The sequence below is a fragment of the Pinus tabuliformis genome, chromosome 6 (genome assembly GCF_031772625.1).
Source record: "Pinus tabuliformis cultivar Carrire ecotype Pingquan chromosome 6, CPIR1, whole genome shotgun sequence".
Classification (NCBI taxonomy): domain Eukaryota; kingdom Viridiplantae; phylum Streptophyta; class Pinopsida; order Pinales; family Pinaceae; genus Pinus; species Pinus tabuliformis.
In genome coordinates this window covers 2,023,718,358-2,023,739,736 of record NC_142292.1, presented here as the reverse complement: position 1 = coordinate 2,023,739,736, position 21,379 = coordinate 2,023,718,358, and the positions used below count along the sequence as shown (strand labels likewise).

Below are 21,379 nucleotides of genomic sequence, written 5' to 3'. Positions count from 1 at the left end.
CCTTCTCTATTACAAATGAATTTGTTTTATAATAAATACAATGCTGCCCAAAACAGGGGCGCTGTTTTTTTTTTTAACTAACATCACAAGAATGTTTCCTTTTTTAATATATGAAACAAAACACAGCTGGGGGAAAACCAATCGACCCCAAGACCCGGCATTTGTTTTTATTATTATTAACAAAATAAACTAAAAACAAAACCATCAGCGCTTCCTGAAGAGAGAATGGCGCTCTTTCCACTGAAATCTGTTGATGATTTGGCTAATTTCGAGGCAAATCTGGTGAATAGGTGGCACTACAGGTGTCCTTCCCTTTGCTAAAAATAACATAGGCAATCGCTCCTCGTTTTCTGCTGTGAAGCGTTTGGATTCATCTCCAAACAATTATACCCGCTTTGAATATGTAGCATCAACCTGCCTTTTGATTTCTGAGGTCTTAAAATAGGAAATTAGTTCCTATTTTCCTGTTTGCGGTTGATGTCTTTGTAGCGTTGATGTCTTTGTGGCGTGAAAGATCTTTTTGATTCTTATCAACGCTCAATTTGTTGAGAGTGAGTGTCCCGGTTTTATCACTGCAAATAATTTTCATGGCAGCCATTTCCTCTATGGCAGTCATTCTCTTTGTAATAGCCCCCACTTGCAATGTTCTCATTTACATTTGTATTTTTTGATGATTTGGACTGAAATCCTTTTCTAGTACGTGATGACTGCTTACTTTTTGCTCCTGTCATGTGTGACTCAAATCTGAGATCAATAATTTCAATGGTGCCATCACCTCTTGCTGCAGCAACAACCTGGTTATTTTTACCATTCATATTTTCCTCTGGAACCGCCAAAGCATGAACAAAAGGAGGATTACAAATTTGATTTGTACTTGAGGCATTTTCTGCATTTTCCGTGGTGGGAACTGCAGCATCTATAACCATTCGTTGCCTTCCTCTTGAAAAGTCCCATGCTACAATTTTTGAATCTAATCCCCCAGAGATAACTTCCCATGGCCGCCAAGGATGAAATTGCACAGAGCTGCAAATATTTGTGTGTACGGATCTGAGTGTTTTGTAAAGGTAATGTTGATGAATGTCAATAATCTGTCATGAAAACTTTACTTCTCCACTGTCATCTGCAGCCGCAAGAAAAGATGACTTAAAGTTCATAGTAATCTAATTTATGTCCTCTGTATTGAATGTGTACTTTTGCAATTGTCCACTGGAAGGTGCCATGCGCACATCCAAGCAAGTAACTGTGTTTGCATATGCTGCATACAAAATATCATCATTTCCTGGACTGAAACAAACAGAAGCAACTGGTTCCTTGCCAAGATCCATGACAGATGCGTTTTCTTTGCAACGCAAATCAAACCAGTAGACACTCCCATCCGCTTTCTCAAACACATAGTAAAAATAACTTGATGAATTTGAGAGTAACACAAAACAGACCCGAATTCAACTGTTATAGCCATGTGCCGCATGCTTCTGTTATCATCTGAATATTTTCCAACTGGAAATAGAAGCCCATGTATTCTATCTTCAATATATTTTTTGAATTATGGGGAGTTTGGGAACAATTATTGGCTTTTCCAAGGACATTGCTCGTATCAGAATAGCTGGAAACGCTTGTTCTTCATGAAAGGATCCATAAACCACCAAATCTGCAGTACTCAGTAAGATGTTCACATCGTCATCTTGAGAAGCATGTTGGACAATTCCAGTTCGAAATCCCAGTTTGAAGTGCGACTGTCTGCAACGCCATCCCATAGGTGTTGTTGAAGTTGTTACTCACAATGACAAGCCTTGAAGAAGTACCAATAGAATCATTCATTTTAAACTTTGCCATTAAATGCATGGTAGCTTGCATTACCAGTGCATGCTCCCTCCATATACCTGTGTAAGAAAATTGACTTTCAACAACTACAATTACAAAATCATCAGATTTGAAGCGTAATTTGGATAGCAAGTCCTTTTTCCTGTTCAATGCCATAAAATGCTTCACCTCCCATGTTTCCTTTGGGGAGCCAGGGATAACAAAGAAGTTTCCAGAATTAAATACAGAATACATCATCGCCATAGCATAGTCTGAAAAAACAACCACATTAGCTCTCTCAAATGCAGACTTCCAGTTGCTGATAATGGTTCTGTGTGTGTCTGAAGCATAAATCCTTAGACGCTTTCCTAATGTATCCTCATGAATGATCCATATGACAGGTACCATCCTAAAAGGTTCCTACATGAGGCTAGAGTTTATGACTTTTGCTTCAAGAGAGCTCACAACCACACCATCAAAATTTAGCCAGTCGACTTGAAACTGTTGATGTGAATTACTTTGCAGTATATTGACAATAGTTCCAATCTTCTCCCAAGCACCACGGACAGACCCATCTTCAAATGGAAACCAGGTTCAGTAATTCTCTTCGATAGAGCACCGCCTATCCAGTAAGCGCCAACATGTCCTTTTAGAACTTGGTGCAGAATACCAAAACAAGAACTGACAGCTTGAGGGCATTATCCATTGTCAAAGTAAAACCATTCTTTAATAATGGCAGCAGAAAATTATATATATTTGCCAAGGCAGAAAGAAATTCTCGATTATCTTCATTGGAAAACCCTTCGTGAGATGAAACATGAAGCAGCAGCAGGATATGTTTCCACAATAGCATCCAGAGTAGCAACAGCATCATTAAAACCAAAGTAATAGATGCTAGTATAGGTAAATAATCGATTCTCAATATAGCAGGCTAGCAATGTGTGGATTATAAGACCGCATTCTGTCACAACACAAGCCTTTGGAGGAAAAAGCGCTAGGCCCGGAATCATCATGGCCAGCACAACACTTGCAAGTTGAAGTCGCTGCCAGTTGAAGAGCTGAAGAACAAATTACATAATTTAAAACAACACATTAATGATTTCTTCTTCAAAACCCTGTTTTGAAGAAGAATCAATCTCTAACATGAGACGAAGTCTAACAGAACCCAAAGAGAACCAGCACTCAAAAGTGCTCTTGCAATCCTCCACACTGCCTGCCCAGTCATCATTCGAATAATCATGCAGCTTTACATTTCTAAAAATGTATCTCAATCCATGATAGATTTTGCCCCGAAGACATCTCAGAAGATTCTTGGCACTAATCCAGTGAGGCTCAACCATATATGAGCTCAACATGATAATTGAATAACATATATCTGGACATGAGTTCACCAAGAACATCAATGCTAGAATGAGTTTATAAAGCTCAGAGGAATTTCCCAAATTAGGTCTGGCATCCCTACCACATAACTTATGAAAGTTAATATCCATCGAGGTAGTCACAGGATTTGAGTTCACCATTCCAAATATGAAATCCAACTTCCTCTTAATTTTGCAAATGAGAGGGTCTGCACCCGTTAGAAAGAGGTCATCCTCATAAGGTGCCAGTATGAGAGGTCTATCATCTACAACCTTCAAGCAATGGTTTGGATCGGCTTGACTCCTAATGAATCTCAACTTCATTAGAGACCTATCAATCCTCTCATATGAAGCCCGGGATGTTAGCTCTAAATCATAGAAAGATTTCTTCAACCTGCATACATGAGATTCCTGATCATGAATCTCAAACCCCTCAGCTTGTTCCAAAACTGTGGACCTGCTACATGAGGGGAATGGTCCACTTGTAAGATTTTCCTTTGGTACATCTTGGACATATACCTTCATGCTCTTCTTGAATTCAAGCATCCCTATCACCATCTGACTTACATCGAATAGGGTCCCATAACATGCAGACCTCCAGTTCTATAGATGAGATGTGTCAACTGACATGGTCCCCAATGGACTTCCTACAACTTGATACAAATTTGCAACCTTGAACCTATGAGTAAAAGCATCTTTGAAAATTTCATTTTCAAACATGTACCTTTCCATCGATGAATGCCAACTTGAAACCTTTGACTTCCATTGTCGAAATGGACACCAGGTTCTTCTTGCGATCAGGTACATAAATAACTTCTTTTAAATGAATCAAGTTACCCTCATTCAATTGAGAGGTAACATTCCCTACACCCTTTCTAGGATAGGTGGCATTGACTCCAAGTATAATCCCACGATTTTTTCCATCTCTACCAAATTAGATAGAGCATCCTTCTATCCGATGAGGTTCCTTGAAGCACTACAATCAATAAGCCAGATTCCCAAAGAGTCTAGAGGAGAGGGCCAATATAAGATAATGCTTCTTTATCTTATCAGAAACAACATTTGATTCTTCATACCTGGGGTTCCTTGCTTTCTTTGAAGATTCGGCTATTTCATTGATGACCTGCATTACATGTCATTCCTTCGATCATTGAAGATGTCCCTGGAATGATTGTTATCATCATCAAGTGATGTGTCCCTACCATTCGGACACACCTTCGCATAATGGCTGAACTTATTACAAACAAGGCATCTTCCTTTCCTTCCACCCTTAGAATCAGACTTCCCATTGAAGTGATCTTTAGGTAGGCCATCAAATGCATCCGTTGTGCCACTTGATCCTTTTGTCCTTTCCAATTGTCTTCAGTGATTGCTATTTTACTCTTGCTTGGGCTTTGTCTTCACCTTAGCTCTGATACCATGTTAATTTTAGGTATGTTCTATGCTTCGAACAATTTATTTCAATTTTCACAGTTAGCTCAATATATTTTCCAGATTAGCAATCACATCAGCACAATAGTAAATTGCAGATAGAACATAAACGTAAATTGAAGAAGACAAGCCAAGACAAGAGGACACAAGATGTGGCACTAGGTAGGGACAAACCCCAATGTGGGGAAACCCTTGATAAATTCTTCTTATATGTTCTTCAATAGTTCAGCAGAGAGAGAGAGAGAGAGTACATATACAACATAAGTCAACACTTTGACTTATCTAAATAAGAGCATAGATCATCTCTAAGAAGATGATACATGAGGTAGTTGAACTCAGTTGAAGACATGCTACTTCAACTGATTCTCCAAGGTGACTCCATCACCATGTTGCACCTCATCATCATGCTACACCTCACTATGCTGCACCTCGTAGCACCCATCATCACTATGCTGCATCTCATCATGCTTCACTAATCATGACTGTACCCATCACTATACTGCTGCACTATGTTGAGCTCTTCATTGCACTATACTGCACCCAAATGCATGCTGCAATACCTCATCATCCTGTTGTTGCAATACCTCATCATCATGTTGCTGCAATACATTCTTGCTACTGCTATATGTCCATCATTACCATGTTGTCCCATTGCTACACCAATGTCCAGCAACACTGATCTACACCATGCTGAACTATCACTACTACTATGTCAACTATGCAGCACTGTACATCATGCTATGCATTGCTGCTCCTATGTGCACTATGTTGCACTATACAACATGTACCCATTGCTGCTCCCATTGTTGTATCAATGTTGTACCATGTAGCATTGATGTCCCATGTACCATTGTTTTTTTTTTCTCGGTAAAAGACTATCTATTATATTAAGTGGAATTTACATATGAGCTGTACAGTCAGTAAGACAAGTCCAGGGCCAACTATGACCCCTGGGAGAACAAGTTTTGACATGAAATATACCCTCGCAGGGGCAACTACCAGACTCACTGAACCATTTGACACAAAAGACCAAAAGATCGTGACTGCAATCTGACATAGAGCCGCAAAAGACCGCATAAACATGACTGTGGGCTGACATCGAGCCGCAAGGAGTTAAACATTGACCACATGGCCCTCGCAGGGGGTTCCTTCCTTCAATCTTGCATCAGAACATTTCCCAACTAGATAAAGACCATTACAAGGCTAGACCACGAGACAGAGACCTTTACACAACAAAATGCAGAACTGCCTATGAACGTAAACAGAAGTAGACACTAAAGTAAACAGAAAGCAAATACCCGCTGAGACAATTGGATAAACCGGGTGCCGAGAGAAGAGAGAGTGATCCTGAGAGCGCGTCTGGGGATTAATCCTCGGGCTCAGCCTTTTTGGGGTGGCCCCTCCTTCTCGGGTTGCTTCCCTCCTTCACTTCCTTCTTGGGCCTTTGTGAAGAGCACCGAGATGTGGGCATTGATGCCCGCATTCTCCCTCGAACCGCCCAATGTAAAGATGACAGATCCAAAGGCCGGAAGCCCTGCCTCTCCCTCGCTCGAGCTACCCACATCCAGGAACTGTCCAGCCTGTATTGTTGTTGCTTTCGCCCTCCGGTGACAATAGCAACAACAACAATGATGATGCTCCTCTTCTGCTGGGCGACGTGAGGCCGATCCTCTTCCTGGGCCTCTTCTACTGATCTGCCTCTCATGGATTTTGGCCATGGAGCCTCTCCCGAGTTCTCCCTGCTCCCAAACCTCTGCCAAAGAGATGAAATCCCTGCGAGTCCCGGAGCGGGAGAACTGTATCCGAATTGCTCTGGTAGAGCAATCCCCCAGTGAATTATACCACAGACCGCTCTTCGGATACCCCAGGCACCTGAATTCACAAGACTCCGCCCCAAACCAGGCCCCAGAAGATTGCCTTGCTTCGCATTTATCCCCTTCCTGCGCTGCCTGTCTTTCTCCCTCAAGACATTCCTTTGGGTGGCGGCCCCAGAATGCTGTAATTGTTCTGCAAGGTGGTTGATCTTCCACCCAATCCAATTTTCCCCGGGACTGCAATATCCCTTGCTCACCATATCCACGCAATTGTAATACGCCGTCCTCCCTATGAAAAATCGCTGCAAGACCTCGAGGCAAGCCCGCCTTAACTGCTTGCTGTACATCCATACTCTCCCCTTGCTCTGCATTGAATGCATGGAACTTGGGCTTCCCAACCTTCTTACCTGACGGCGTATAGCCATTACTTCTTTGCGCTGGCACGGGGCGGCACATGCTAGGCATGTGTCCCGTCCTCCTGAGACGTGCCCTCACCCGCATCCGGGAATTCAACATCCTTTTGGATGAGACTCTCACAATCCTGAGCCTTTTGATTGTTTGGGATGATGTCCAGATCGCCTGTTAGGAGGGAACTGTTACTTTCCACCCCAATGTTAGCTAGGAGGTCGGCTATCTTATTGCCTTCTCTTCGTGTGTGATGGAAGGAGAGGGCTCTGTGATTGTGCATCTCTCGTTCTATATTATTCAGTCTTGCTTCTAATCTCCAGCTGTGAGCCACTTTCCTGGCTTGAGAACCATTCTGAACTCGAGTGGCCATGTTGATGATGATCTGGGAGTCACCTTCTACCATCAGAGGTTGGAGATTGAGTTCCCTGGCTAAGGTTAGCCCTTGCCAGAGTCCTTCCAGCTCAGCCGAGTTATTGGTGTCCCATCCAATATTGCCATAGTAGATCTGCAGGAGGGTGCCCTTGTGATTACGAATAATGCCTCCAAATCCTGCTTGACCTGGATTGCCTTTGGAGGCCCCATCAAAGTTGAGTTTGTAGGTGTTGATAGGGGGGGAATCCATCTGCTGTTATCCTTGATGTTTCTATTTATTCCCTGATGCATGGCGTATTCCGGAGGTAGCTGCAACTCCCAATTGTTAAGAATATTTTTCTCATTGTCCAAGGTTGGGAGATCCTCTTTTGTCCATGAACGTAGGAACATGGTTTCTCTGATATTGCCTAGCAGTCGGCTCCAGATTATTTCGATGGGAGAGTTCTGATCTTTGAAAATGCGTCGATTCCTCTCCTTCCAGATATTCCATAAAGTTATACCTGGTATGATATTCCAGAGGTGATTGAGTATCTCGCAGCTGTATGGATTCTTTGGCCACTGTCGAATGGTGTCAATAATGTCGCCATCTCCTTTGCATCGCCTCTGGCATCTGAAGCTTATCTTTTCCCAGATCTGCTGGGCAAGTGAGCATGTATCTAAGAGGTGCTGCTGGGTTTCCTCATTTTGAAAGCAGTTGTGACATATTGAGGGACCCTGAAAACTGCGTCTTCTTAACCTATCCCAGGTGAGAATTTTCTTGTGCCCTACCATCCATAAGAAGTGGGAAATTTTGGGCCATGCTTTAAAGCTCCAGATTCTACCCCAAAGCGGATCCGGCCTATTGGGGAAGTCGCTTACAAGATTGTACGCCTCTGAGGTTGAGAAGGATCCTTTAGGTAAGTAGCCCCATCTGAGAATATCCTCGCCTTCCTGAAATCGGATACTCCTTTTCTTTAACTCGTTTTCCAGTTCTGCTACTTCTCCAATGTTTGTGTTGTTAGTTATCTGGTTGCCCGGTTGCCACTGTCTAAATCCATTCTTTGTTTCTTGAGTCCAGTACTGGTGAACGGTAGCCTGCTGCTGCTCCTGTCTGATCTGAGCTAATTCTGGGGGGAGAATACTAGAGAGGTTGGGCAATTGATTCCAAGCATCATTCCAGAAGCGGGCTGTGCGACCATTCCTGATTTCCCAAAAGCTATGCTTTTGTATGAGCTGATAATGCTGCTTGGCAGCGTTCCAAATAAGAGAGCCTCGGTCAGCGGGTGTGAATCTAATAAGCTCCTCTTGGGGCCTGCTATTGGCATATTTGGCATTCCATATTTTGGCCCATGGTTTGCCTGGATTAGTAACCCATTGCCACCATATCTTAGCATTCATTATGGTGTTGCTGTACTCAGGATCCCTCAGTCCAATACCTCCCTTGTGTTTGGGCCTGCATACAATATCCCATTTCACTAGAGCCCATTTGCGATTAGTTGCTGAGCTTCCCCATAAGAAGTCTCTCTGCAGATTTCTCAATCTTTTTAAGACCCACTTTGGAGCTGCCAAGATAGAAAAGAGATAGAGCGGCATTGCTTGGAGAACAGACTTTATCAGGACCACTCGACTGGCCATGTTGAGAGAGCGGTGAGTCCAAAGAGTGAGTTTTGACTCAAGCTTTTCAAGCAAAATCCGCCATGCTGGCTGCTTTAAGGCGGAGGCTGTGAGAGGTGCTCCCAGGTAAGTGGAAGGGAGAGAGGCTGTGCGAAAGCCTAAGATGCGAGAAACAACGGATTTGACCACAGGAGGGGTGTGGAAGAAGAAGATTTGAGATTTGGAACAGTTGACCTGGGTGCCAGAGGCAGCTGAAAAATCATTAAGCAGAGATTTTAGATGGGAGGCTTCTTGGGCCGAGGGATAACCATAAAGCATGGTATCATCAACAAATTGCTGATGGGAAGAGGCAGGGGAGTGGTGGATGGAGATTCCTTTGAGGTGATGAGAGGAGAGAGCTTGCTTAATGTGCCTACCAAGACCCTCAGCCATAAGTACAAAGAGAAAAGGGGAGAGGGGATCCCCTTGTCTTATGCCACGAGAGGGCTTGAAAGGACGAGAGGGAAGACCGTTGACAAGGATGGAGAAGTGCGAGGAAGTGAGGAGGCTCATGATCCAGCGTACCCAAGTGGGACTAAATCCAAAAGCTATCAGCATATGCTGAATATAAGACCAGCTGAGCTTGTCAAATGCTTTGGATAGGTCCAGCTTGAGCAACATACCTGCTTGCTTGGATTGCTTGAGCGAATGAATGATTTCATGCGAGAGAATGATACCATCCAATATCTGTCTGCCTTCAACATAGCCCGACTGCTCCGGCGAGACGAGCAAGGGAAGAAGGGGTTTTAGCCTATTAGCGATGACTTTGGATATAACTTTATAAATGACGTTACAGAGAGAAATGGGCCTAAACTTGTCAGGTGTCATGGAGTTCTCTTCTTTGGGTATGAGGGTGAGGAACGTGGAGTTGAGGGAGGGAAGAATCCAGCGCAGAGCTCTAGATTCCTCAACAATCTGCCAGACCTCCGTTTTAATCATGTCCCAAAAAGCATGAAAAAACGTCGTTGAGAAGCCGTCGGGGCCAGGGGCCTTACCTTCTTTAAGCTGCGCCATTGCCTCATCTACTTCCTGGGGCTGCACAGGGCGCATGAGGAGCTCGTTTTGTTCTTCTGTGACAAGCTTGGGAATGTTACTGGTAATTTTCCCAATCGCCAGCTTCCTATCCGTTGTTTGCTCCTGGTGTACTTGCTGGAAGTGATTGAGGAGGGTCTGTTCTATGTCCTTATGCTCCTCCACCTTTGCCCCATCTTGAGTCTGGAGGAAGGGGATATTGTTGTGCATCCTTCGCTGGACTGTAGTGTTGTGGAAGAACTTAGTGTTTCGCTCTCCCTCCCTCAGCCACCGGATCCTTGATTTTTGCCGCCAATAGATCTCCTCTTGTTTCCTCCTTTCTTCCATCTGATCGTGTATGCGTTTTTCCTGATCCAAAGTTGCATCTGTATGCCCATTGTTAATTATTTGCTGATGAAGAACCTTTAGTTCTTGATTTAGCTTCTGCTGCTCCTCAAATATGTTCCCAAATGTCTCCCTATTCCAGCGCTTTAGGTGACTTTTTAAGAACCATAGCCGTTGCTGAAACTTATACATTTTTGAGCCTTCTGGAGGTATGAAGGAGGCCCAGGTGGTTCTGACGAAGTCCTTGAATGCAGGATGAGTAAGCCAAAAGGCTTCGAATCGGAAGGGACGCTTGGTTCGATCCCCTGGTCTTTGCCATTGCAGAGCTATTGGCCAATGATCTGACCCAGTGTGGGCTAGTATTGCAGCCGTGATATCGCCCCCAAGATGAACCGCATTGTCCGAGATCAGGAAGCGGTCAAGTTTGGAGGAAATCTGATGCTTGCCCCCTCTGCGATTGCTCCAGGTGAAGGTGCCATTACAAAATGGCAGATCTATGAGAGAGGCCGATCGTATAAAGTCCTTGAAACGATTAACCTCTGGCTCTAGTCTTGTTCTTCCTCCTGACTTCTCCTCAACCTTGGTTATCATGTTGAAGTCCCCGCCCATGATCCAAAGAGGATGCTGCCGATTCCTGCTTAGTGCTTCAATAGTGTCAAGGAGCACACATTTACTTCCGGAGTCCTGCGGAAAATAGACATTGGACAGATTGCCGTGTATGTTGGTTCCTAGAATATGGAAGGTGGCCTGAATGAGGTGATGGGAGGCGTGGAAATCTGAGAGTGAGACAGCATGGGAGTTCCATACTATTGCTAGCCCTCCAGAAGCTCCCGTTGCATCTACCGTCACCGATCTGCAACCTGGCCAGGCTTTAGAGAGAATGCGGCCTAGCGTTGTACTGTTGCATTTGGTTTCCTGGAGAAAACACATCTGTGGCTTTTCCTTCTTGATCATGTTTTTCAAGATCCTTTGTTTCCCTGGGCTGTTTAGCCCTCTTAAATTCCAAGAAACAAGCTTCATGGTTTAACTATTTTGGGAGGGACTGTAGTACCTTGTCAACTTTGCATATCTCCCTGATTCCACCAGGATTTTTCCAACCTCTATAGTTCTTTGGAGATCTGTCTTCCGCCCTCTCTTTTTGGAGTCCTTTGGACGCGCGCTGCTATCCCAATCGCTGCCAGGTTGTATGCCAAGTTGGTTTTGGTGATAAGCTCTGGAGATGACCTCTTCTAACTTTTCGAGATCTGTCTCAGTGATGGCTTCATATGCTTGTTTCCTGCAGGCTAGCTCCAATCCTATGATGTCCAGTCCATGCAGGTCAATACTTTCTGGCTCTTCTTGCATTTTTTGGACTTGGCTGGTTCCTTCGTGATTGATCTCAGTATTCTGCGGAGGGAAAGTCATCCCATCCATTTTCATTTCCTCGGGGATCGCGGACTCATTTTCCGGGCTTCGCCTAAGAATGATAGGGCTGATTACAGGCGATTTGGACAGCGGAGGGGGACTGGACGGAGGGGGAATGGTGGAGGTGGAGGGGCCTGCAAGGTTATCATCAGAGTCACGAGGCGGATCTTCTGTGAGATCGCCTAAAATATCAAAGCTATTCTTGGAGGCCGAGTGAACAGGATGGGTGGCTTGGGGTTTGGACCCATTCTGATGTTTTTTTGGCGCGCGCTTCCTATTTGTAACTCGGGTAAAGCCATCCTGTGGAGGGGCTTCCCCTGAGTCATCAGATTGGATCTTGATATTGAGAGGGCAATCCCTAAACAAATGTCCCAGCGCATGACATCTTCTGCATCTGAAGGGCACATGCTCGTAGTCAAGAGGTTGGATCCACTCCTCGTCTCGATGGGCAAGGGTGACCGCTTCAGGAAGAGCTTCATTTAGACGGATGAAAACACAAATTCTTGCATAGGAGATATACTTTCTGGATTTGGTTTCCTCTGCTGCCCTGATATATTCTCCAATGCCATTTCCTATTCGCTTCAAGCTGTCCTCTTCCCAGTATTCATCAGGGAGTGAGTATAGCCGGATCCATACTGGAGCCCAAGTTAGGTCTTCCTTGTCAGGATTGAATCTGGGAATCCATTCCCTCATGTACAGCCCTGCCGAGTTGAAGAAATATGGCCCTCCATCGAGGACTCTGTGTTTGTCCTCCAGGCAGTAGAAAATGGCTGTGAAGAAGCCCTTCGGTCCAAGCTGGAGAGTGATATCTCCCTTAGGTTTCCATTTTGCCACGATCCAACCGTTTAAAGCCCTCTCAGTCGGCCAAAACCCTATGAATTTTCCTATGATAGCGTGATCCTTCATGAATTCAATCCTTCTATCGATCTTATCTCCTGGCAATTCTATTCTCGGTCTTTCTTTGGCTACTGGTCGACATGTAGAGGAGGTGACCTTTGGAGCGGCCTCCCGAGTTTCTTGTTCTGCTGATGGGCCATTGGCAGTACCTTGCTGCTTTTGCCCTTTCCTGAGAATGTCCGGATCTACTGATCCAAAAATGACCTCCGGTTGCGAATTGATTTCCGATGGGGTGGGCTTTGACGCCCCCCCCTGCGTCGTCGCCATTGATCGCCCCGAATCCCCTTCAGCTCTGAAACGCCGCAGAGGATCTAGCGCAGTGCCAAGGCTCGTGACTCTGTGCTGTCGGCGCCGTCAGGGTTGCAGACCTGGAACCCTAGCTCTCTAATTATCTGTGAGCCCAGTTCATTCCCCTCGAACCCTCCGTCCCATGTACCATTGTTGCACCATGTACCATTATTGTTATGACTATGTTATGGTTAGGGCATCACGATTGCCCATGTCAACCCTAAAACATACCCACACAGTCCCTTAAACAACCGTGGCTTCCTCCACAAGTATCCTCCGCCTCCATCCTGCTAATAATGCCCCGATTTGGGGTGTTAAGGCCTGCGGCCTACCCAACCCTTCCTCCAATGCTCATGACCTGCTCAAAATAGAGATACATGTCCATAAAATGTGCCCCAACAGAACTGTGGTCTTACCTCTTCATACTTAGCCTGCATGTAGGTGAAAACCTCTAAACAACTCCCTTCTTTGCTGTGGCTAAGTAGCCTCTGTTGACTGCGGTTAGGGCATCCTTTAGACAACGAGTTAGGGAGCCTCTTTACTACGGTTAGGGTCACCCTTGGGACAACGTATTAGATGGGGGTTGTCTTCCTTGATAGTGTAGAGGATTAGGGCATCTCTTCTTCACAACATGACTGCGTCCTAGATCTAGGTCATGCATAGAGATGTCATGAGCTAGGGCTCTGCTAGGACTGCATTTAGACTTCATGCTTAGGCTCCTTTCCTCCTGCGTCTAGGGCTTCCTCCTCTTAGACTTCTCTTCCACTAAAACCCAAAACAAGTGGAGAGAAATCAAGAGTGAAGTGTGTGTACAAATGACTATCAAGTCACCTCCTTTTATACTAAAACGTTGAGCACACATGGGGGTTATTTGGTTGCTGGCCGACCTTGACGAATTGTCCCATAACACAAATAAATTCATATCTCCATGAATACTTATCGGAATTGGATGATCTTTAGATCAATCCTACACCTCTCAATGAGAGGGATCCAAGAAAAATATTAGATTCTATAAATAAGATGACCCACATGGATTTTGGCCCTAGTTGCCAAATTTAACATCTTGGCTAGCACCATACAAGTCACCCCAATTAATCAATTCATGGTTTATTCTGCATCCTGGGTTTTTGTGTCTTTTGATGTATTTTTATGATTCCAAACACTGACCTGATATTAGATGCACATTTAAATGGAGGAATGTATCTCTCCTGAAATATATCAGCATTTCAAGTTGACGATATGCTCCAAGAAACCACAATAGTAAGAGCTCTAAAACCTTCAAGTTCTTTATTATAGGTCCAATTCTTCAAAGCCTCCTCCATAGTCTACACTTGTCACCCTTCCCTACAATTTTTCAGTTACTTCATCTCTTCCCATACCTTACCTGCATATGTGGAATTGTTAATAAATGATCAACTGGTTCTCTTTCCTTCTTACGTAGTGTACACCACCCTAAACCATTCTTGCTGCATTTTTGAAGTATTTTCCAAGTTAGTGCTTTGTTCCAAAGAACTAATGACATTCTGTTAGGAAACCAGCTCACAAAAATATAGAAAAGATAGATGAATGCCTTAGAATTCAGCCTCTTTGAGGGGCCAACCTCCTTTACATTACACAAATGAACAATTCTTGGATGATACAAATGACTAAACCTCCCTTCTATATATAGGAGTCTAAGGGGTCACAATATAATCAAGCCGACATAACAATAATAACATAAGGGCACAAAAATAACAATAGTGGGTTTCTTTGGGGCATACTAATAACAATATGGGGACAATAGGGGCACAATAATAACAATAAGGGATACAATGACAATAGTAATGGGGGAGTCACTAGTATTATAGGGGCCTAACATGCCCCTCTCCTTCCGAAAAGCATTGTCCTCAACACTTGAGTAGTTATAGATGCTTCTGTATAAAATTCTCATCCTCCCATGTGGAATCTTCAATGGATAAGTTCTTCCACTTGATGAGATACTCCGAAATTGATCAATTTCGTAGCTGTCGAGTTCTTGTTTCTATGACTGCTTCCGGTTCCAATATGATTTTTCCTTCCTCGTCAAGTTCTAGCAATATTGTTTGGACTGGGAGCTTGTCACTATAACCTTCTTAAAACATGAAACATGGAAAACTGAGTGCACTCGGGAAGCTGCAAGAAGCTCCAATTTGTATGCCATAGTACCAATCTTTTGCAACACCTTGTACGTACCATAATACTTTGGTGATACTTTGGACATTTGTTTATATGGTTGTAGCCGTAGGAATACCCAGTCACCTACATCAAAACTTCTTTCACTGCGATGTTGATCTTCCTGTTGTTTCATTCTATTCTGCACCAACGTGAGGTTATCCTTTAGTAGTTTGAGAACTTTTTGTTGATGCTCTATGTGATGTTCCACTTCTTGAACCTTAGAATTTTCTCTTAAATATGATGTGATGGACGGTGGATGATATCCATAAAGTGCCTTAAATTGCGTCATTTTTGCTGCAGTATGGAAGGAAGTGTTATACCACCATTCAGGCAGAGGCAACCATTTGACTCATTGTGTATGTTTATCAGATACAAAGAAATAAAGATATCCTTCCAAACATTTGTTTACTATCTCAGTTTTCCCATCATATTGAGGATGATAAGATGAGCTATGAGCTAATTGAGTACCGAGACAAGAAAATAATTCTGTCCAAAAATTTCCAGTGAAAATGGGATCTCTGTCGCTTACAATAATCTTTTGGTTTCCATGTAGCTTTTGAATTTTTTCCATAAATGCATTATGTTATCACTATAAAAAAAAAAAATTGGACAACTTGTATGGTTACAAAGTTGTAAGTTAGTCTTGGTCAAGTCATTTCTATTGTTTTGTTTAAGGAGTCTAAAACATAGGATAGAGTCTTGTTCCCATTGTTAAATAAGGTCAACAATCTTGTTTTAACTATCATTAGTCCCACATTGGTTCATAGGTGTCATGTGTTAAGACTGTTTTAAATTTGGTATGCGTTATGAAATAAACTAGGAGTTTTCGTAGTGCAAACTCATAAAATACACTATGTGCGCTACGAAAACAGGGATTTGTAACTAGGAGATTTCATCGTGCAAAACAAAGAATTTGCACCGACTGTGCTACAAAATCGGGGATTCATGCCAGATCTTGTCTAGCTGTCTTTTCCATCAAAATCCATTAATCTTTCATCACCATGTGTCAATCCTTGAACCATGCCTATCACATGCAACCATTCATTCTCATCATTAGATTCGTTAGATGTCTGTACACATTCTTTCAAATTTAAAAAAAAATAAGGTGAGGTGAGTCAATCTTGGTTTTTCCCATGTTCCTTTCATGCATAAGAAGACAATTGGCAAGATCAAGGATGACACTCATCAGAAATTTTTGAACGCTCAAGCGAGGTAGTTCTCAGTTTCAAATGCAAGCAAGGCAGTGTTCAAACCAATACAATGCAGGTTTATCTTCAAGTTTCCTTGTGGGGATTTCAAAGACATGTTTGAAGAAAGGAAAAATCATGGATCAAGCTGGTGTCTTAGAGTTGAGCCTAAAGGTTTAGATGTGCTCACGAGAAACAGATAGGTTGAACATGCATTCAAATAGGTAGGCTGTTGGAGATTCTGTGAAAAACTTCAAGGTGGTCAGGTTCAAGTAACCAAAGATTTTGCTTTCAATTTCACTGGTTTCAATTCAAGAGTTGGAATGCTATAAATTCCAATTTCTCCTGAGGTCATATCTGCAGTCACTGAGATACCAAGAGGCCAAGAAATATGGCTCAAGAACTTTAAATTCGAAATGGCACCCTGCCAAGAATTTTTGAAGCCAGAATTCATAGGCTCGAACTTAACCAAATTAGTGCCCAGAAGCAATGTAAAGGATTCATATGTCAACTTGCTAACATGCATCCAAAGATATTTTACATTTGAGGGAAGATATCATAAGGTGTACTCTTAACATTTAAAGCTCCTCTTACATTTCATTGGAAAGATATCTCTTGATTTACCTTTTTATTTGTTTCGTAGCTTAGGCAAAATGTCTGATAAGGTTCAATTGAAGAAAGAAGCTTGTGAAACCTCCTTATTCCATCATGGCTTGATCAAGTTGATTTTTTTACATGAGCTTCAGAAGATTGGAAGAGACTGGTCTGCTTTCTTATTTATGACAGGCTTTAAAACTGAAACAAGACTTAGCCCTAAGGCTAAGGAGATTTCTCCACCAGCAGTAAGTCATCAGGAGGAAACAAGATCAAGAATATTTGTGAAATTGAAAGCTAGACAGCAGGTGAAGGAGCCTATGACACCATTAGTAGTTCAAGACACACCCCAACAGTTACAAAGAAAGAAGGTTCAGATCAATGAGGTGGTACAAGAGTAGTCTGTTGATAAAACTGTCCAAAGAAGAGTAACAAGAAGTCAATTAGGCAAGGGAAAGGGGAAGACTATGATTGCTGATGAAAGCCCAGCTTCAAAGGGAAGTTTGAATGATCTCCTCTAGGCCATCAACATAGAAGAGACTCCTCTGGTCCAAGCAGAGCTACTTGAAGCCAGCAAGAACAAAACCAAAAGAGTTAAATCTTCCAAAAAGCTTCAATTTGATGACCAGGTCTCAGAGTTTGTGTTCAAGCCAAGAAGACCCATGACAAGGCATTCAAGAAGGATACAAGAGGCACAACCAGAAGCAAGTGAGACGGGGGAGGTAGCAGAAATACATAAAGAACCTGTGGTTCTATCAGAAACATCATTACAACAGCACAAAGATGATAGAGGTAAGACAATTATCACTCATAAGGAAGAATGTAGCTTCGAGGAGGTTAAGAAGAAATTGAAGCTTGCCAATCTTGAGATTGCCAAACTTAGAAAAAAAAGCAAGGAAACATGCAGTTAAGGAAGTCAATTTCAATAGAATGGAGGCTCTGTGGGAAGATAAAAAAGCTTCAATACTTGAAGTAGTTAGCTATCATGCTCAATATTTCACTTGGACGGTCCCTGCAATAAAAGAGGCAAGATATATCAGAAGGGTCAATGAAAAATTAAGAACTAGTATCCAAATGATGAAAAGACAGATTGAATATTTGAAGATTCAACTGAATGAACCAGAAGAACAACCTCAGCATAAATGAACCTGACAATAAATGAAGAAATTTTGACTAATTTTGATACGCAACTTACTTTTTGAATATTGAAGATTATTTTTGGGTGGACAGTGTCAGTTTTTGTTGGCTCATTAGCATATGGAGAAGCCATTAAAAATCCCAAGAATGACAAAAAACTGTGTTTTTGACTCACACAACAGTTTCGTAGCGCGCTACGAAACTGCTAAAAATGACATATAATGCACAGTAGTTTCGTAGCGCGCTACGAAACTGTTGAAGCTGCTAGTTTTGTTTTTTGAATCAATTTTGAAATGAAAGAGGGGAACCATTATGAAATATTTTTTGTTGTAGAAGATACAAAAGGGCCACCTCAGAAGTTTTGAATATTAGGCAAAGGAAAATTCAAATAATGAGAGGCATTTAATAACTCCAAACTCTGCGCTACGAAAACAACAGTCATTTCGTAGCTCAAACAGTTGTCATGCTTCAACTAGCATCTAAGGAGTTTTTTCTTAGCATGAGTATATGAGCGGGACCTTTGGTCTAATTCAAGGCATCACATGTTATTAAAAGGGATAAAATGGTTAGCAGAATTTGAGGAACCACTTTGGAGACCAAAGCAAAAAAAAAGGGACAGTTTTCCCTGTATCCAGGGACAGTTAAAGGACAAGAAATCAAAGGCCAGCATGAAGTTTAAAGTCATCACTCAAGCCAAAGATGAAGAGGGACAAATTTCAAAGAACGAGTTTGTTTCCATAGCTAAGGTTGTTGCTAGCATAGATAAGAAGTTACACTCCTAGTCAAATTAGGTCTCTAAGACTGTTAGTTTACAGTCAGTTGTAATTAATAGTTTGTTTAAGGTTCAATAGGTGTCAGGTGTAGAGAAATTAGAATTCCCCTCTTGCTAGAGGAAGGAATTCAAGCTTTTAAGGAAACTCTATATATGACAAGAGTGGTAATGCACCAGGGGTTGGAAATTTTCAGAGAAAACACTCATATTGTGTCATTGTAGAAGATTATGTTTTTATGAATACAGACTTTGGATTTACTTCTCACGATTCAGAAAGAGTTCAATGGCGGCTTGTTTTATGTTTGTCCTCATTTCCTTATTTGCAGTGGTATGAATGTATGATACTTAGAACTCATTGGCAATGCTCTAACTTCCTTCATGCATTTGTAGACTGTGTTTCCTACATCTTTCTATGTGTTAACTGATACATTGAACTTTTGATGCCTTGACTTCCATGTTTAGCTAATATTGTTGTCATACTAAGCATTTTCTGACTCCATAAGCCCAATGGACGTTTATTGACTGTGTTTCAACCATTTACACTCCATTTTTTTCATAGAGTTAGCCATCTAATCCATTATCAAAATCTTTAACCTAGTGAGAGAGCCCTCTTAGGTTGAGGAGGCTAAGCCTCAGCCAAAAATTGGTTTGAAACAGTTACTCAAAGTCTACTTAATCAGGAGCCTATCAGGGTTAGGTTTTGTGATAACATAGTAGAAACTATATTGGCTTTAAATGGATGTGATAATGCACAAAAGTGTGCATACTTCGTAAGTCTGTCAACTACCACCATGATGAGACACTTTCCTTCGGACTTGGGTAAACCTGTGATAAAATTCATTGAAACCTCCTCCCAACGTTGGCTTGGAATGGACGAAGGTTGTAATAGACCTGGGGTCTTAATTGTTTCAACTTTATTTTGTTGGCAAACCAAACATTCCGCCACAAACTTTTGAATATCCGATTTAAGGCCATCCCAAAGAAATTCCTTCTTAATCCTGTGGTAAGTTTTTAAAAATCTTAAGTTCCCTCCTAAGGGAGAAGTGCGGAATTCCATAAGAATCTTTTGTTTGAGTTGGGAATTCTTACATAGGCATAAGCGATCTTTGTACCATAACGAATAATTTTTCTAGCTAAATGTATCAAATTTACTGGGATCTTGTTGTAACTTTTGAATGACTACCCACACTTCTTCTTCATTCTTCCATTCCTCCCTTTATTAGTTTATCCAATCTGGTTGGATAATAGAAATGGCACACAACAATGCTTTCACATCCTCATCCTTTATTGAGAGTGCATCTGTCACAACATTTTGCTTCCTCTTTTTGTAGATGATTTCAAAGTCATAACCCACCATCTTTGTGACCCATTTTTTTTTCTCTTCAGAGGATAATCTTTGTTCTAAAAAGTATTTAAGACTATCATGATCTGTTTTTACCTTGAAGTGTCTTCCCATTAGGTAGGGTCGCCATTTCTTAAGTGCATGTAGTATTGCCAACATTTCCTTCTCATAAATAGCTTTTTGTAAATACTTTCCTTTGATTGCATGACTTTCAAAAGCAATGGGTCTTTCATCTTGTATTAAAACAACACCAATTCCATTTCCTGAAGCATCACATTCCACAATAAAGGTTTTTGTGAAGTTCGGCGTAGCTAAGACCGGTGCTTGGCACATTTCCTCTTTAAGATGTTCGAAGGCCTTTGTTGCTTCTGGTGTCCATGAAAATTCATCTTTCTTCAATAATGTTGTTAGAGGTGCTGATATTCTCCATAATTCTTAACAAACTTGCGATAATACCCTATCAACCCGAGAAATCCTTGCAGATGCTTTATGGATGTGGGGATTTTCCATTCCTTAATGGCTTTAATTTTGCTAGGGTCTACCTTAACACCTTCATGAGATACAATATGACCCAGATATTCCACCTCTTGTACTCCAAAGAAACATTTGGAGCTTTTTGCATATAATTGTTTCTCATCCAATAGCTTGAGCACCCTGTCAACATGTTCAACGTGATCCTTCCAAGACTTGTTGTAGATTAGTATATCATCAAAAAATAATAACACAAATTTTCTAAGGAAGGGTTTGAAAATGGAATTCATGAAACCTTGAAATGTAGAAGGTGCATTGGTAAGGCCAAAAGGCATGACCAAAAATTCATAATGACCCTCATGAGTTCTAAATGCTATTTTTGGAATGTCTTCAGTCTTCATTTTGATTTGATGATATCCTGAACGAAGATCCAACTTTGTGAAGTAAATTGATCCATGCAATTCATCCAATAATTCATGAATGACAAGAATGGGAAATTTATCTTTAATAGTGAGCTTGTTGAGCTCCCTATAATCCAGACACATGCGCCATGATCCATCCTTCTTGTGCACCAATAATACTGGAGGAGAGAAAGAATTTTGACTAGGTTGAATTATACCAGCCTCTAGCATTTTTGCAACCATACATTCAATTTCAATCTTTTGGGCATATGGATATCTGTACGGCCTGATGTTTGGAGGAACACTTCCTGGAATCAAATGAATAGCATGATCATGATCATGAATAGGTGGGAGACCTTTGGGAGTCTTAAATACCTTGGAATGATTATCCAATACCTTTTGGAGATCTGGAGAAATATATGATTTCGATGTGGGAACCTCTAGCGAACATAATTGTCAATTACACCTCGTTGTTCCTTCTTTAGAAACTTTGTCATACCGTTAGAGCTGATTATCTTTCTT

The 21,379-nt window shown here is 41.9% G+C and overlaps 1 pseudogene; it reads right to left on the bottom strand.

Annotated features, from left to right (window-relative positions):
• Window positions 1–569: 569 nt before the first annotated feature.
• On the bottom strand, window positions 570–2,208 carry LOC149267375 (uncharacterized; annotated as a pseudogene).
• Window positions 2,209–21,379: the final 19,171 nt, after the last annotated feature.